The sequence below is a fragment of the Mastomys coucha genome, unplaced genomic scaffold, assembly GCF_008632895.1.
Source record: "Mastomys coucha isolate ucsf_1 unplaced genomic scaffold, UCSF_Mcou_1 pScaffold23, whole genome shotgun sequence".
Taxonomy (NCBI): domain Eukaryota; kingdom Metazoa; phylum Chordata; class Mammalia; order Rodentia; family Muridae; genus Mastomys; species Mastomys coucha.
In genome coordinates this window covers 95,024,727-95,039,874 of record NW_022196906.1, presented here as the reverse complement: position 1 = coordinate 95,039,874, position 15,148 = coordinate 95,024,727, and the positions used below count along the sequence as shown (strand labels likewise).

Here is a 15,148-nt window from a genome sequence, read left to right as displayed (position 1 = left end):
CTGTTTGATTGTGTTTTCCTGTAGTTCTTCAAGGGATTTTTGTGTTTCCTCTTTAAGAGCTTCTAGCTATTTACCTGTGTTTTCTTGTATTTCTTTGAGAGTGCTATTTATGGCTTTCTTAAAGTCCTGTATCATCCTCATGAGAACTGATTTTAGATCTGAATCTTGCTTTTCCAGTGTAATAGTGTGTCTAGGACGTGCTATGGTGGGAGAATTGGGTTCTGATGATGCCAAGTAACCTTGGTTTGTGTTTATTTTCTTATGCTTGCCCCCCGCCATCTGGTTATCTCCAGTGCTACCTGCCCTTGCTAAATCTGACTGGAGCCAGTCCTTCCTGTAATCCTGGTTGTGTCAGAATTCCTCAGAGTCAAGCTGTCTCTGTGATCCTGTGATTCTGGGATCCTGTGATCCTGGGATTGTTAGAGCACCTTGGAGTGCAGCAGCTTCCTCTGGGTGTTGTGGGACTGGCTGTGGAGCCTGTGTCCAAGGTCTGCTCAGGACACCAGCCCAGACAGACCAGAAGGAACCCGAGCCACTCTGCTGGTAGAGTTCCCATGTGCCTGGTCCCGCTGGTCCCAGTTACTCCCCCAGTAAATGGGACAGATGTTGTGTCCTTCTCACCTCTGATCCTGAGTGTGTCAGAGTGCCTGGGAGTGGAGCTTCCTCTGGGTGTTGTGGGACTGGCTGCACCCAAGGTCAGCTCAGGATACCAGCCCAGAGAGACCAGAAGGAACCTGAGCCAGTCTCTCCTTTGGAATTTTTTAACTTCATAGTTTACTTGATATTATCTTGCTATTTTCCACCCTATGGTCATTGACAGTAACTCGGTTGTCTTTAATTAACTTAAAGTATATTTCTGTACCTTTTTTACTTTGATGGTATTGCTGTTACAATGTTTTGTTACTTGTGCACATGTCCTATGACTTCAAAACTGATGCAATCAGAAGAACGAAGAAATACCTAGAGAATAGAGAGACATAGGTGATAAATCAGTCAAGAAACAATGTGTATAAGGAAAAACAAATAAAAAGTTAAGAAATGTAGAACCCAATAAATTAAATAATATGCAGTGAAAAAATATTGCTATTTGCTAATATTTTATAAATATTGCTAATATTGGACTAGACTAAGTAGAAAAAGCAAGAAAAGTGAAAAACAAAATCAAGAATATGTTAGGTTTAGACATAAATAAACAAAATCAAGATGTCTACAACTTGTAGGAAATGATCAAGAAATTAAACCCAAGAATCTATGGGGACAAAGAAGGAGCTGAAATATAAATAAATAAATAAATAAATAAACAAACAAACTCTGTTTCAGCAAAATTATGGAAGGAATTTCCCAAATCTTGGAAACAAATAGACACTCAGACACAATTGTTATTTAGAATGCCAAACAGACATGACCAGAAAAGACCCTTTTGCCAGTTCACCAGTCAAAATATTAGGGCCACAAAATGAAGAAACAATATTAAGAGCTTCAAGAGAAGATTATAAACTCATAAACAGCCCTATCAGAATATCAGGCCACTCAACAGAAACTATTAAAGCCAGGAACAAATATAATGTCTACTTCAAGCCCTGAAAATAATTCAAGCCAACCAAGATTACTAGAGTCTGCAAATTTATCTTTTGAAATTGACAGAGAAATAAAGGCATTTCAAAACGAAAACTAAAGTAATTCATTAGCACCAATTCAACATTGTAGAAGATCCTTAATCGAATTCTACACGGAGATTAGGGGAAATGTCTCAATCTTAAGGGGGGACAAAGGGATACATTTTATGAAAATAGAAATACAAAAATAAACTGAAAAGAATCAATTATGTCCAGCTCAGTAAAGCAGAAAATCCTTAATATGAATAGAGAAAAAGATAACAAACAATAATTTGGTTGATTAGAAAGCAGCCTAAAAATTACAAGAATCAGTAAATCTCTATATGTCGTAACCTTAGCTCTAGAAAGCCTTAACTTTCTGATTAAAAGGACGCAGACTGGCTGACTGAATTAAAAACAGCATTCAACTAATCTCTGTCTCCAAGAAACACACTCCGGAGGGGTTGGGGGGGTTGGGGGGAACAGCTTAGTCAGTAAAGTGCCTGTCACACAAGTGGGAGAATCTGAGGTTGATCCCCAGCACCACAGTAAAAAGCCAGGTGCAGTAGTACCAACTATTTTCAGGGCTTGAAGTATATCATTACATGTGATTCTGGCTTTACTAGTTTAGGTTGAGTGGTCTAATGTTATTTTCCTAGGTTTGTTCATGAGTTTATGGTCTTTTCTTGGAGCTTTTACTATTGTTTCATTTCATTTTGTGGTCTTAGGAGGCAATGCAATCCCAGGACGAGGGAGGCAGACACATAAGGATCCCTGGCCTGGGACTTGTTGGTCAGCCTATCTACTCAAATCAACCATGTTCAATGAAATTCTGTCTTAAAAGGGGAGAAAAATGATTGAAGAAGTCAGCTGACACTAACCTTTAACCTCTACACATGTGCAGATGTGTGCATGCACACACATATGAACATACACACACATGTGTCACCTGACACAAGCACAAATATGAATACACACAAGCACATATGTACACATACACATAAATAAACATATTAACTGGAAACAACATATAGAGACTAAAAGTAAAAAGATAGAGGTTAATACATCAAGCATATGGTAGCTTAAAATAAGCTAACAGAACAGATATTATATCTGATAAGCTAGACATCAAGTCACAAAGCCCACTGAATATTAATAAAAGGAACAAGAGATGAAGAAGACACCAGTGTAAATGCATATGCAGCAAACATTAAGAGTCCTAATTCTATGAAATAAACACTACTGATTATAAAAAGACAGATGGGTCCTAATGCAATAATAAGCAGAAAGCTTCAGTAACATACACTTTTCAATAGATAGGTCATGCAGAATAGAAACAATAAAGAAACTTCAGGCTTAAAATTGCACCATACATCAACTAAACTAAACAAGTAACAATTATGAAATAAACATTCTTCTAAGAAGCCTAGAGAAACTTTTCTAAAATGTATGATCTTTTATTACATAAAACAAGTCATAACAAATGCAAAATGATTTCTAAAATTCTATCCTATCATATTATAGTGAAATAAAACTAGAAATCAATAGCAAAAAAAAAAGTATACAAATGCATGCATATTTAAAGGTATGCTTTTTAAGTTTTTAAAATTTTTATCTTTAAATATTTATTTTAATTCCTTGAGAGTGTCACACAGTTGTTGTGGTCATGTTCGTCCCAATTCTTCTCCTCAACTCTCCTCAGAACTACTTCCACCTCTCTACCTCCCAAAATTTTCTGTCTTCTTTTCTTTTTTAATTGCCTGTTGACTATAATTTGTGCTACACATATTTCTGGGTGTAGGGCCATCTACTGGAACTTAGCCTACCAGAAGCCATACTCTTAAAGGAAACTGACTGCCCTTTCCCCAGAAGCAATCAACTCCCCAGTTAAGAGTCGGTGTCCTCTCACTTCACAGAGAATATTGATTGGCTTGATCTTGAGCAGGTCTTTGCAAGCAACCACAACCATGGCTACTGTGAATTTGTCAATGAAACCCAGAAGGCACTCTATTTCTCCTGTCCTCCCTAATTTCTGACTATTACTATCCTTCCACACTCTCTTCTGGGTGAACTCTGAGCCTTGGAGAAGAGGGTATCATACAGATGCTCCATTTGTGGCTGAGCATTTCCCTTGTTCTCTACACTAGTCACAAGTTTCTACATTAACTAGCATCTACTGCACTAAGAAACTTCTACAGTGAGTCTGAGAACTGCATTAAACCGCGGATAGAAAGATACAATCTTAGAGGGCAGTTTGATGCTGTGTCCATTTAGAAGAATAATAGAATAAGAGTAGCTTTACCCCCAGAAACATGCACTCCCCCAATCATTGGTCCTTGGCCAGATTTACAGCAGCAGGCATGTGTTTTGTCTTGTGGCATGGGCCTTAAATCCAATCAGAAAGTACTTGTTTGTTCCCAAAACATGTGTGCCAGTACTGTACCCAGGAGAATATTTTCCATGCCTGTCATTACTGAAGTTCACAAGTTTACCCCTGGGGAAGGCTGTTGTTGGGTTTTCAATGATAAATGAATCAATGAAGAAGTCAGGAAGGAAATTTAAAAGTTACTAGAGTTAGCTGGGTGGTGGTAGTACACGCCTTTAATCGCAGCACTCAGAAAACAGTGAGACAAGTAGATCTCTGTGAATTCAGGGCCAGTCTGGTCTACAGAGGGAGTTCCAAGATAACCAGTACTACACAAAGGAACCCTGTCTCAAACATGTAATTAGTCAAATATAAATAAAAAGACACCATAGAGATTTCTAAAAGGAATTTTATAGTTATGAGTTCTTACATTAAAAAAATGTAAGAGAGGGTGGGTGAGATGGTTCAGCAAATAAAGGTATCTGAGGCCAATCTGAGCTCAACGCCAAGGAGCCACATGATGGAAAGAGAGAATCGACTCCTGAAGGTTGTCTTCTGACCGCCACACGCATGCCCACATAATATTCTGATACATACACATGCACACTAAAGAAATAAAAAATAAAGTCAGAGAGAGATCAAATAAATACATTAACAATGCCTCAAGGTACTTGAAAAAAATCCAAAATTAGTTCAATAGGGGAAAAGAAATAACGAAGATCAGAAGTAAAGTTAATAAAATGAAGACTAAAACACAATAAAAGAGTCAACAACAACAACAAAAAAAACTGACCAGGTCCTTTAAAAAGACACAGAAGATCAGCAGACTCTTAGCCAAAATTGCCACAAGTATGAGAGAAGACCTAAGCTAATAAAATCAAAGTTGAAGAAAAAGAAAGATTACAATGGATATCAGTGAGAGGCAGAGGACCATTAGAGGATGAATATATTTTGAAAACATATTCCAGGCTCTAACACGCCCAGGATCAGAGGTGAGGAGGACATGACATCTGTCCCAACACTGGGAGTAACTAGGACCAGCAGGACCCAGGCACACAGGAACTCCACCAGCCCAGTGGCAAGGGTTCCTTCCATTCTGCCTGGGCCAGTGCCCTGAGCAGACCTTGGGCATAAACTCCACAGTCAGTCCCACAACAGCCAGAGGAAGCTCCACTCCCAGGCACTCTAACAGGCCCAGGATAAACAAGATCACAGAGACAGCTTGACTCTAAGGAGTTCTGACACAACCAGGATCATAGGAAGGACAGGCTCCAGTCAGATATAGCCAGGGCAGGTAACACTAGGGACAAGATGTGAGAGGCAGGCGTTAAGAACATAGCAACAGAAACCAAGGTTACTTGGCATCATCAGAACCCAATTCTTCCACCATAGCAAGTTGAGGTCATACCATCACACCAGAAAAACAAGATTCAGATCTAAAATCACTTCTCATGATAGAGGACTTTAAGAAGGACATAAATAATTCCCTCAAAGAAATACAGGAGAACACAGGTAAAAAGCTAGAAGCCCTTAAAAAGGAAAGACAAAAATCCCTTAAAGAACTATAGGAAACCTGGCAGTGGTGGCACACACCTTTAATCCCAGCACTTGGGAGGCAGAGGTAGGCATATTTCTGAGTTCAAGGCCAGCCTGGTCTACAGAGTGGGTTTCAGGACAGCCAGGGCTATATAGAGAAACTGTCTCGAAAACAACAACAACAACAACAAAAACCCTCCAGGAAAACACAATCAAACAGGCAAAGGAGATGAACAAAACCATCCAAGGTCTAAAAATGGAAATAGAAACAATAAAGAAATTACAAAGGGAGACAACCCTGGAGTTAAAAAACCTAGGAAGGCGATCAGGAGTCATAGATGCAAGCATCACCAACAGAATACAAGAGATAGAAGAGAGAATCTCAGGGGCAGAAGACACCATAGAAAACATTGATGCAAAAAGGAAAACCCAAAACATCCAGGAAATCCAGGACACAATGAGAAGACCAAACTTAAGGACAATAGATATAGAAGAAAGTGAAGACTCCCAGCTTAAAGGGCCAGTAAATATCATCAACAAAATTTTAGAAGAAACTTCCCTAACCTAAAGAAAGAGATGCCCATGAACATACAAGAAGCCTACAGAACTCCAAATAGATTGGACCAGAAAAGAAATTCCTCCCATCACATAATAATCAAAACACCAAATGCACTAAACAAAGAAAGAACTCTCAATTACCATAGATGGAAAAAACAAGATATTCCATGACAAAACCAAATTTACACAATATCTTTCCACAAATCCAGCCATACAAAGAATAACAGATGGAAAACATCAATGTAAGGAGCAAAACTTCACCCTAGAAGAGGCAAGAAAGCAATCTTTCAACAAACCCACACAAACATAATTCCACTTCTAACAACAAAAATAACAGGAAGTAACAATCAATTTTCTTAAAATCTCTTAAAATGAAAATTAATATTACCAACATATCCTAATCAATTGACATTCAAAAATATGAGGAATTAGAAATTTGTTGGATGTCATCCAATGGTCTCTCTAATTTGGTATTTGGAGAAATAGATCCAACATTGTACAATCTATATACACTTTCTACTTGTTTGTATGTGACAGTGTCTTGGTGTGTACCACAAAATGGTCTTGAAATCATGCTTCTCCTATCTTAGCCTCTCTATTAGTAGAATTGTTTATTTGATGTTTTTTACACTAGACTATGGTTTTCAGAATAGTTTACATATTTCAAAATTATTTATACAACCAAAAGAAATGTAGATAATTAATTTGGGAGGTGGCTTGTAAGAGAACAACTGAAATGCAGTTTTGAAAAACAAAGAGAGACACTGAATGCTTTGCTTGATATTTATAATTATTGTATCAATTTTGAAGAAGAGGACTTTATAAGTTACTCTTTCTCTGAGATGAATGCTTTTTAAAATCATCACAGCCAATGAACCAGTTCTTACCCTCACTTAATGTCTGTGCCACCCTCCAAGCAGAACCATTGTTCATTGAAACAATTAGTAAATGACTTTATGGATAGACCATCTTAATACACACACCATTTCTTAAATGAATGTAACCTGTTCTCTGTGGGCTGAGAATGAAGACAATCACTCAAGTCAAATAGCTTTGATCATTGCAGGAAATATGTATCCAAAAATCATGGCTACAATTCATTCCTTGGTATAACAGAACTGTCAACTCTTAGTTTAGCTACTATGGATGTAAAATCCTTTGCTGATGTGAGGGTCATTGAAGTAGAACCTTATTACAATGAACTCCAAGGTCTAAAAATTGTTCTTATTTTGGGTTTATAAGACAGTAAGAGCCAAGATTTTAAGCACTACTAAAAACAAACCAAACAAACAAACAAAAAGTCTTTATCTACTTATGTTCATTTAAAAAAACTAATAGTGATATATATTATTTTAAAATATCATACAGTTAATATGTTTGGAGTTATTTAAAATTTATATTGAGAAAAATGTATGTATTTTTCAATATTGCTGTAGACAAACATCTACATAAGATTGTTCAATTGATTGTTTTATATCAAGTAACTTTTATAATACTCATTTTTACTGTTACAATATTTTATAAATTTTAAATAATATGATAAAAAAAACAAAATGTATGGCAGGTATTGAAGAGGGGGTCTCTGGTAGGAATTGAGGTACAAAAGGGAAAGAAGAATGTGACATAATTCTGTTTACTTAAAATATGTTTTTAAATGTTAGCAAATTAAGGTAAATTGAAATCAATTAAAAAACATATTCCAAAAAGCTGGAAAATCTAGAAGAAATTATTAAACTTTTAGACATATAAGTCCTAATGAAATTAAACCAAAAGGATATGATCAACCTAAATAGATCTATAAAGAGCAACAATATTGAAGTAGATATAAAGAGTCTCTCAATTAAAATTAATTAATTAATTAACTAATCCATTAAAAACTAATAAGCACTTCACATTATTCCATAAACTAGAAAGGGGTGGAATAGTATTAAATTTATTCTATGGTACCAGTATTACTTTGATACCAAAACTAGATACAGACAACACAGGACACCAATTTCCTTGAAGATTATATAGGGGAAATTTCTCAGTAAAATACTTGTACACTGAAAATAGAATATATGATGATCAAGTTGGTTTTATTCAAGCGACATAATAATGTTTTAACATGTATAAATCAATAAATATTATACAGCATAAAAATAGACTCAAGGACAGAAACCACAGGTCATCTCAAGAGACGCAGGAAATGTCTCTGACCATGTTCACCACTCCTTCATGATCAAAGCCTGGCCTAATATAGACATGGCAGAAACATGCTTCAAAATAATAATGGCAATAAGCCTATAACCAACTTCATACTAAATGAAGGAAAATCAAAAGAATTTCTTCCGTTCTCTTCACCCCTGCTTAGTGTAGTACTTAAAGGCTTAACTAAATCAGTAAGGCGAGAAAAAAAAGAGAAGATGGGACATTTAAATATAAAACACTTCAGTGAAACCCTATTTGCAGATGCTATAATCTTAAAAGACCTTACAGGCTTCCCTATGAAAGGCACTCACAAAATCTCACCCATAGCTGAGGAGCTTTGGCCATTGAAGGCCGCTGGAACTGAGGAAGTCTGTTTATTCCGGGAAGTGGTCCCTGTTGGCATGTCCATGCTCCAGTGGAATGCCCTATGCCATGTACATAAGGACAGGACAGATTGAGCTGGGTGGACTATGAGAAGAGGGCATGAAACTGGGAAGAGACTATGGTGAAGGGGTCTAGAAAAATTAGGGAGGGAAGAGGAGGTCTATATAATCAAAACACATTGAAAACATGTATGAAATTCTCAATGTCTTTTTTTAAAAACTCCCCCAGAGAACTCTTCAATATGAGAAACACTTTCAGCAAAGTATCAGGGTACGAAGTCAACATACAAAACTGATCAGCTTTTCTTCATATCAGTATGGAACGAACTTGCTGATAAAGAAATCCAGGAAACATCTCATTCACAAAAGCTTCAGCAAAGTAAAACATCTAGGGATAAACCTAACCAAGGACACAAATGACTTCAAAAGCAAAACCTTTAAAACACTGAAGAAAAACACTGAGGAAGATCTTAGAAGACAGTATTTCCCACACTCCCTCCCCCTAGAGGCTTTACAGGTGTGGCTGCTGTGTCACATGTGCGTCAGTAGGTGGCAGAGAGGAGAGAAATGATGTCTCTGCTCAGTGTTCTGACCTGAGAACATATGAATGATTAGTAACAATCCCTGGAAAAGCAAGAGAAGACAAGAACCAGGACAGTGCTACGGGGCCCAGACAGAGAGCTAGCCTGAGGTGACCACCAGAATGGCACTGCACAGGCCTGAGGGGACAGACCATGTCCCAGATGACCCCTGCCCAGTGCCACAATGCAAAAGCAGGGCAGAGTGCTTCTGAGACCACTCCTAAGATGACCCCAAACTCAGAGATCCCCAGTGCTACTAAAAGAAGCAAGTTGGTGGTGAACAAATGGAAGAGAAAGAAACAGAAGAAAGTGGGCACAATGAAGAAAGGCAGAACTAGAAACCAGAGGGTAGCAAGGAACAGCCTGATGTGAGCAGCCAGTGATGCCACCAGAAGCCAGTGTCTGGATCCAAGGCCCTGTAGCAGCAGGGGCCTGTTACCATTGAAGGCCATACAGATGTCGCCAGGGGGCATGTTGATGTCTAAGGGCTGAGGAACTAGTCCCACCCCTTCCCCCCAACCTAACCCCTTGACACCTTCAGCAGGTGAGAGAGCTGGCCCTGAGGTCATGAGAGTAGGAGAGCTGCCCCTGTCCCTTACCTACTGCAGTACTCAGGAGAGTGGGCCATGCCCTGAACCTTGCCTGGGCAGCACATTAGAGTTGGTTCTCGATGCAGGGGTTATAGGTGAACTGGCCCCAAAACATATGAGTGCAGGAGAGCTGGCCCTGCTTCTTGTCTACTGGGCAGTGGTATGGATGTGGGAGACACTCCCTCCTCCTCTCCCTTATCCCTCACCATCTATGGCAGGTAAGAGAGTGGGATCATGAATGGGAGAACTGACCATATCTCTCAACAGCTGCAACACTTGGGTTAGCAGGCCTTGTATCTTTTACCTAGGTAACAGGGTAGAGCTAGCCCTAAATGTGGGGGTTGTTGGGGAGCCAGCCTCAAGGGCATGAAAGCAAGAAAGCCAGTTGGCTGACCAGCTTAGATACCTCTCAGGCCCAGATCCAGGGCTTTGAATGGACCCACCCAACATTGTCCCCATTTATTGCTGGAGTAAATGAAGGGGCTGATCTACAGATTCAAAACTACAGTAGCTCCATGACACAGAGCAACAACAGGCTGTCCAAGAGAAGTCCCAGTGAGGTCCAGTGTCAATCTAGTAGCAGAAGCCAGAGGCCTCATACCAGACCAATGACTCATTGCAACGAACATTTGCAAGCAAAGAAGTATGAACAAAAGGGAATACTGTGGGACACAATGAAACACACTATAGCTTCCACAATGAGTGTTTTTCTCTGTTGGGGAGTGGAGATTGCAAGGGTGGAAGGCAGGTTTGAAGGAAGGGAGGGATGAGCAGGATTGGGGGGCATTCACAAAGAATTAATGAAAGTTGTTTTTTTTTTTAATTCTTATCTCATGGAATAACAATATAATGGAATTGATCTACAAACTCACTACAATGCCTCAAAATAGCAAGTATATTCTGTACAAAATTAAAAAATAAATAAACCTAAAGTTTATGGAACCAGGGAAGTCCCCAAAGAGTCAAAGCCATACTAACCAGAAAGACAAATGTTGGAGGTATCCAGGACTTGACTTCAAATTACACTCCAGAGCCATAGGCACAAAGTTCTACAGTACTAAAACCAGATGTGCATGCCAATGCAATAGACTAGAAAACCCAGAAATAAGTCCACACAGCTAGCTATCTGAATGTTTCTACAAAAGTGCCAAAAACATGCATTAGAGAAAAGATAGCACCTTTCAATAAAGAATGCTGGGATACTGAATATCTACATGTTGAAGAGTGAAGTTATAATCCCAGTGTCTCCACATGTACCAAAAAAAAAAAAAAGTGGCTCAAAGACCTTGATAGAAGGCCTGAAACTCTGAAAGTACTAAAGGAAAATATAGGAAAAATATTTCAAGATGTATGTATAGACAGGAACTTTTTGTTTGTTTGTTTGTTTTTTTCAAGGCAGGCTTTCTCTGTGTAGCCCTGGCTGTCCTGGAACTCACTCTGTAGATGAGGCTCAGAACTCAGAAATCTGCCTGCCTCTGCATCCCAAGTGCTGGGATTAAAGGTGTGCACCACCACTACCCGATCCTCCTTTCTTTCTTTCTCTCTCTCTTTCTTTCTTTCTTTTTTAATCATTAGATATTTTCTTTACTTACATTTCAAATGTTATCCCCTTTCCTGGTTTCCCCTCCAAAAACCCCTATCCCCTCCCTCCTCCCTCTTCTCATCAACCCACCCACTCTTGCTTCCCTGTCCTGGCATTCCCCTACACTGGGCATCGAGTCTTCACAAGACCAAGGGCCTCTCCTCCCATTAATAACTGACTAGGCCATCCTCTACTACATATGTGGCTGGAGCCATGGGTTCCTCCATGTGTATTCTTTGGTTGGTGGTTTAATCCCTGGGAGCTCTGGGGGTACTGGTTGGTTCATATTGTTGTTCCTCCTATGGAGCTGTAAAACCCTTGAGCTTCTTGGGTCCTTTCTCTATCTCCTTCATTGGAGACCCTGTGCTCAGTCCAATGGTTGGCTGCAAGCATCTACCTCTGTATTTGTCAGGCATTGGTAGAGCCTCTCGGGAGACAACTATATCAGGCTCCTATCAGCATGCACTTCTTGGCATCCACAACAGTGTTTGGGTTTGGTGACTGTATATGGGATGGATCCCCAGTGGGGCAGTCTCTGGATGGCCTTTCCTTCAGTCTCTGTTCCACACTTTGTCTCTGTATCTCCTACCATGGATATTTTGTTCCTCCTTCTAAAAAGGACCGAAGTACCCGCACTTTGGTCTTCTTTCTTGAGCTTCATGTGGTCTGTGAATTGTATCTTGGGTATTCTGAGCTTCTGGGCTAATATCCACTTATCAGTGAGTGCATACCATGTGTGATCTTTTGTGATTGGGTCACCTCACTCAGGATGATAGGAACTTTCTTTAGAAGGCCTTGAGTAGCACAGAATAGCCCTAAGGATTTACAAATAAGGCAGAAAGCTGGGAGATGGCTTAGCAGTTAAGAGCATGAGCTGCTCTCCCAGAGGACTTGGGTTAATTCTCAGCAACCACATGACAACTCACAACTATTTGTACCTCCAGTCCCAAGGGAATCTAATGTCCTCTTCTAGCCTCTGCTGTGTATTGGACACATGTGGAGCTCAGACATGCATGCAGGCAAAACACTCATATACATTTTTTAAAATAAGAAAAGGTTGCATGAAATTTAAAAGTAAAGAAAGCAACAGAGTGAAGAGATATATACCAAAGACGGGGAGAAATCTATAAGGGATTTAAACACTTAAGCACCAAAATGAAGGCATACAATCAAAAAATATCAAAAGACAAAATATAAATGGAAAACAGATATTTGGGAAAAAATGTTCAACATTCCTTAAGCCATCCGTGAAATACAAATTAAAACTTTTTTTGAGATTTCATTGCACCCCAGTTGGAATGGCTGTCATCATGAAACCAAATGATAACAAATGCTAGTCAGAATATGGAAAGAAAGGAATCCTTATAGACTAGTGAGGCTGCAAATGGCTCGGCCAGGATGGAAGCCAGCTTGGAGGTTCTTCAAACAACTACAGGTAGTACTAACATATGGCCCAGCTACCCCACTCCATGCCATAAATCCTTATATATCCAAGGGAATCTAAGTTTTCATACTACCAATATGCTTATAAATCACACTCACTGAAGCACAGTTGACAGTAGCCAAGATGTGCAACCAATGAATAACCTAGTTGTCCATCACCAAATAAATGGATATAATGTGTGGTATATACACACAGTGGAGAATTATTGGGCTCTAAAGACAAAATTAGGTCTTTCCTAATCTTCAGGGAAAACGGTAGAACTGGAGATGATCATGTTAAGGAAAATAAGCAGACTCAGAAACACAAGCATCACGTTTTCTCTCATGCAGAATTTAGTTACAAATATGGGTATGGATATCAATGATATAAAAGTAGAACTTGGAACTGTGTGAAGAGAGGAAATTGTCTGAAGGCAGAGGAAAGGAGATGGAATGTAAATTCCTTAAAAAAAAAGAAGAAGAAGAAGAAGAAGAAGAAGAAGAAGAAGAAGAAGAAGAAGAAGAAGAAGAAGAAGAAGAAGAAGAAGAAGAAGAAGAAAAGAAATACTGTAGGTCCAAGAGCATTCATTCCCCGCCATGTCTTTCAGGGGCGTCAAGTCTTCTGAGAGGAAGCACTAGAGGGTAACTACTTCCCCCGAGTGGTGCCTGGGGTTATTGGAGCAGCATCGCTGAGCTTCCAGGCACTCTACTCTTTCCTTTTCTCTGATGATACTATTTCATATTACATTAGGGAATGTACTCTATGGTCCAAATGTGAGAGCAATGAAGAGTTCTTCTCCCCTCTCCTAACTGCCACCCAAGCGAAAGGCCACCATCAACCTACAGAAGGCAATGACCTCATTCACTCTGACAACCTCTGGCCTTTCTCCTGTGATATGTTCATGGTAAGCAAGGGGAGAGGAATTTATGGGAGCGTTTAGGTCCAGATCTGCCATCACCTTTAGCAATCTCAATTAATCACCGAGTTAATCATTCCTATGCCTTCAAAACTGGGCCAAGGTAATTAGAATGAAGGTTACTTTAAAATCCTCTCTTTAGATGTCCTACAAGTTTCTGAAAAGAGCCCCTTAGCATAAAAAATTAAGACCTAGGGCATTGCAGCCAGTGGAGATTTGCAAAAGATCTTTTAAAGGTAATATATTTCTAGGTCTGTTTTCGTTCCAGTTTTAGGGTGCTGTAACTTTACTTAAGAAAAGCAGTAATTATTCATAGTGGATAGTGGAGAAGTGCCTGAGAACCATCAGCATCACCCTTACTGGTCACATGACCAAGCCAAGGTTTGCATACATAGTAGAATGTTGCTCCTTGTAGTTAAATATGAACAGATTCTCTGGGAGAGAAGTGGGAATCTAAAGAATAAAGGGGAACTGGACGGCAGGAGAGAGTTAAAAAATGGGACCGAGCCATGGTGTGCTTTCAGTCCTCCATCAGTATCAACTGACTCTGTTACAAGCAGGCAGGCCGAAAACCCTCCCCCAGTCCGTCAGCATCGCGAGGCCCAATCAGCATCTTTATCTTCGGTCTCTGGAGGCGGGAGTTCCGGCTTAGCAGGGACTTAGAAAGAGGTGGGTATTTGTGGCAAGGCAAGGTCTGAGAACCAGCTCCTGGCTGGAGGACGGTCACAGTAGAATGCATTAGAAAGTTCTTCTGAGTACCTCTGCCTGCTCAAAAATGCTGCAAGTGTCTTCCACACACAAGAGTATTTTTCTTTGAAAAAATACAGACAAGCTTGAAGAACATTCTCTAAGAAAAATAATACACTAATGATTTAAGTCAGAATTCTTCTGTACGCTTAACCATTAATAGATTTCTTTTCCCATGAAGGCAGGCTTCCATGGAGGAAAAAAAGACACCTGGGAAGAAGAGAGGGACGCAAAAAGCCTGGAAGAAAATAAATTTTCCTGAGTCACTTCATAAGACACTAGCCAATCCCTAGCAAAACAGAAAACACATCAAACAAAACTTCTCTTTCTAAGTAAATCTGGAAGAAGTCAGAGCAAAGAGTGTTTCGTATTGGGTTATTTGGTTTGTCAGTGTCTAATTTCCTGAGTCTTTATATATTTTGGATATTAGCCCTCTGTCAGCTGGAGCAGAGGCTGTCACTGTATCTGTTGCCTGCCTCTGAGAGGCCCCACCCAGCAGCCAGCAGAGAACCACAGGCAACCATTAGATGGAGCTCAGGGAATCTTATGGAAGAGTTGGGGGAACGATCCAGGAACCCAAAGAGCAAGGAATGTCCCTGAATCTGTTGCCTGCCTGAAGATCCCATTCCTCTAACTGGCCTGCCTTGTCTGGCCTCAGTGCAAGAGGATTAGCTTAGTACTA

At 39.7% G+C, this 15,148-nt stretch overlaps 1 long non-coding RNA gene and 1 other non-coding gene across 4 annotated transcripts in view; one reads left to right on the top strand and one right to left on the bottom strand.

Annotated features, from left to right (window-relative positions):
- The window catches only part of LOC116073459, an 81,575-nt gene that overhangs the window by 26,840 nt on the left and 39,587 nt on the right, over nucleotides 1-15,148 (bottom strand). For all 3 annotated transcript variants that reach the window (XR_004111811.1, XR_004111813.1, XR_004111812.1), the window contains exon 4: nucleotides 863-960. This is a non-coding gene — a long non-coding RNA (uncharacterized LOC116073459). The remainder of the gene's footprint in view (nucleotides 1-862; nucleotides 961-15,148) is intronic.
- On the top strand, nucleotides 9,123-9,249 carry LOC116074111. Its single transcript, XR_004112081.1, has one exon. It is a non-coding gene; the product is annotated as a small nucleolar RNA SNORA17 (small nucleolar RNA).